General features: G+C 38.6%; 1 protein-coding gene across 2 annotated transcripts in view; it reads left to right on the forward strand.

Annotated features, from left to right (window-relative positions):
- The window catches only part of ACSL4 (acyl-CoA synthetase long chain family member 4), a 41923-nt gene that overhangs the window by 12171 nt on the left and 25841 nt on the right, over positions 1 to 3911 (forward strand). The gene's annotated exons all lie outside the window — the stretch shown is intronic.

The raw sequence follows: 3911 nt of genomic DNA on the forward strand, positions 1-3911 counted from the left end.
TGCTAGTAAGCAATAAGATTGACAATAACGAGGGAGTGGGCACTTCAGTAACCCGTACTAAAACCTTCCAACAGGGAGCTTTGTCCTACCATCACTATAATGATCTGTACAAATACTGATAGACTTGGTGTGCAGACCGTGTATTTTTAAGTTGAAAATGGAAACATTTGCTGATAATGGTAGCTTTTTAAGTATCACTGCATTTGTCAACCAGTTAAATTGTATCTTTTTTATTACTAACTACAAATTCCCGTTGTCATACACAGTGTCATACGAAGGATTTTTCTGTGCCTTTTTCAGAGCAAAAAAGTTCCTAAAAATAGGTTGAAAGAATGGTCAACAGCGTCAGTTTCCTCTTCGTGCTTCCTGCAAAATTTGTTAAGTCGAAGACCACTTTACTCTCTGTTTAGTCTAGTGCTGTGCAAACAGTTTCTTACTTCTGCTGTTGCTGCTGTGGCTCCTGCTTTCTTCATATCAAAGGTGATCTAGTCACCTAGATGTCAAGTCATGCCATCAGGCCACTTGAGTTTTAGCTGTGTGGTTTGCTGCAAACGGTCACGCACGCCTTTTTTATGTCTTGTGAGCCAGCAGGGCTTGAACAAATTCCTTTCAGGAAGCTCTGTGGCTGCGCTGGTGCCCGGCTGTCCTGTGCTTGTACATTTTGCCGAGGGGTAGGATGTTTTAGCACAGGCACAATCATGGGATAATGACGATATCGCTACACACCTCCTTGGCCAGAGCTGCCTGGCTCTGTGCTGCCTCTGCTTCCAGCTCAGGCTCTGAGCATGTGATATTGTGACCCAATCCTCTAAGCATGTCCTCTGCTGTTTTGCAAAAGCTACTTGGATATTTTGGACTAAGAACATCAAAAGCTGCCTGCCTCTGAAATTGTACACCTTAAACAAGCATGTTGGTGTCTGTAAAATAAGAAGTGTGATAAGTGTGCATGCACATGTACTGGGGGTTGGTAAAATTCAAAACCTCACTGCTTAGAGCTGAGTCTTTTTTTTTTTTTTTGGTCATTTTTTCAACTGCCTTTCTGTAAGAATTGTGCTAGTTTCTACCTTGTTCTCCTGTCTTAGTATGAACATTTATGTTTGGACTACTTTTGCATTGTTTTCCATTTTTGGTGGTGGTACACTACTCAAGAGACTGAACTAAATAGTGTTCAGAGCTGTTAAATCTAACTTGTATCTGCATTTTACCTTGTAGGAGAAAATGTACTGAAATTTGCTTGGTCATCTCACTTCCTCTTTGAAGTGCAGATAAAATTAAAGAACAGTTACGGTATAATCAGTCAGTAAGATTGCCTTCCCTTGGTAGAAAAGCCATCACCAGTATTATCTCCCTTGCGGATGGGTAAAATCCCCAACTTCTCTGACTAAATTGGTATACGCTGCATTAAGTTTTATTATCCATGTACAACTCATTCCCAGTCTATACCTCCAGATCTTCCTTATAAAAATTAGTACTTGAGTTGCCAAATAATGTTACTAAAAGATATGTACACGAAAGATATCTGTCTATCATAAAGTGCCATGAAAGTAGCAGAAAGCAAGTTTGCTCACAAAAAGTTTTGAGTAAAGTGAGCAAAATGTTGCAGTGTGAAGTCCTGTCTTAGGTAAATCTTTGTCTGGGATTTCCAGGTATGCATCTAGAGATGACAGGGATCCAGAAGTGAATCTAGATACCTTTGCCTAGCAAGTGATAGGATAGGTTCACCATGAACTAAGCAAGAGACTGCGCTAAAATTTTGCATTAAGACTACAATAAAATTCAGTTGCTTAAAAATACACAAGACATCATCACTTTTTCAGTGGAAAATACTGTGATTGTACAAAAGATTAAAATACGCTTGCTCCTAATGCTCCTAATTTTTATTGACTCTCAAACCATTTTCCTCTGCAGTTTAACTAGTTACTCAATGAAAAATACAGATGATTCATGCTTGAAATCTCAGGGGCCAGCATCTCAAGTGACCGTGGGTGGGAACAGTTTTCTTAATCTTGTATTTTTTAAGTGCGCACCGAGTCATCTGTATATTGGAACATCTGCGAGGATGGAATTTCTTCAAATTGCAAACAAGAAAGCCTAATTCTTTTGCTTAGTCACAAAAAAGGGAGAAATTTGCATTTGGATGTGAGCTCCCAAGAGAAAAGGGAAAGTGTATTTCCCAACTCCTTTGAAAAACCCATTAAAATTTTGGAAAAATCCCTCCCTGGCCCCCAGTACACTTTTTGGTAGGCAAAAGTCTGCTAATGCAGTATACCAGGAGGAACATTTACTTCTCTCCTCCTGTGCCAGCCCCCCCCCCCCCCCTTTTTTTTTTAGGTATGTAATTAATTTCACTACTTAAATTATGACCAGTGTCAGAAGAAAGCAACCTAACACCACTGATGAGAGATGCCAGAGTTTTTGAAAAGCAATAATGGTAAATATAAAATTGGTGGCAGAGTTTCTTGTCAAAATGAAATCTTTTGTCAGGTTTTTTTCAAGTAATACAGCATTATATTTAGAACTTTAGTCTGTTAAATTACAGAACAGTTGCTGTTGGGAAGATGTTTAAAAAGCAGTGGGCAATTTGTCAGGGTAACTACAGTAAAAGGGGAGAAGCTGTTGTAGTCCATTGTTGTGTCTGGGTTTGGATAGAAGGCAGGAGGTTAATATTACCGGACTCTCAGTAGAGCATTAGGCAGGATTATGATGATCTCTGGCATTACATCGCATGTTTGGCTTCCAGACTGGACTTGTGTTTGTGCACTTTAACATTTTACTGTTTGAGTTGCTCCTTTCACAAAAAGGTTATTACAGAGCAATGCCGCTAGATTTCAGGAAATTTATAAATAAAGGAAGTAGCTTTTAATGACTGGCTCGCCTGTGCTTGTGTTACTAAGCTTTGGTCAGATGAATCTATTAGCTGAATCCTATTTAAAAAAGAATGGTTCCATGTTTACCTTCTTCTAACTTTTGTTTTAATGTAGTAATAGACTCATGTTACTATTTTATTTTGTATTGGGAAATGCCATTTTACTTTTAAGTATTTCGAATGCGTCATCACAAGAGTACATACAATTCCTCCGAGGTCATGCTGTACAGATGTTTGGTAAGATGCCAGATTTGAGGCCAGGAAAGAAGTGTTAATATTTAATCTATGCAGGTAGGGTAATGTCATTAATGATTTTTTTTGCCTTGTTGAGTAAAACATCATTAACAGTTGCCCAGCCCTAATACCATAACTCGATCAGCATCTGAACTTGAATGCATGCGCTCCAGCAATCGGTGAAGCAGTTGTACCCAACAGGCATAAGCGTAACTATATTGTCTCTGGGTAAATTTTAAAAAACTTTTACCCAGGGAGATTCTTTTCTGTAGTCCTTCATCTTTACTTGCAGAACAAAAAGCACCTGATGTCCTAATTTCCTTACATTGTGAAAGGATGTTGTTGAAATGATTATGATAAGCCAAGGATAATAACATAAGAGGGGAGATGAGCCCCGTAATACTTAAACAATCTGTTATCCATGCATATGTTCCAAATACTGACAATAAGTTGAGAACAGATAAAAATGAATGCTCAATACAGCCAGGGAAGCACCTAGCAATTAGAAGCAAAGTATTAGTTAGAAAGTAGGAATGTAAGTTGTATATCTGCAGTACCCACCAGCACACATTCATTAATATTACAAAAATGGGAATATTACATCTGACTTTGAAGACTGCAAAACACTGTACATCAGTTATTTACTTTCCGTTTTTCCTGTGTTTTCAGGGCACAATAAGTTCTTAAATTTTCTTTTAAGAAAATGGCTTCTCTTAAGACACCCCACTTTGAGTGAATTCCTGCTGTGTCAGGCGTGCTCCAGTTAGGAGGCAGAAGCAAAATCCAGATCATCCACTCCCTGCTGAGTGAG

This window comes from Vanellus vanellus, assembly GCF_965231255.1.
Source record: "Vanellus vanellus genome assembly, chromosome: 10".
NCBI classification, from domain to species: domain Eukaryota; kingdom Metazoa; phylum Chordata; class Aves; order Charadriiformes; family Charadriidae; genus Vanellus; species Vanellus vanellus.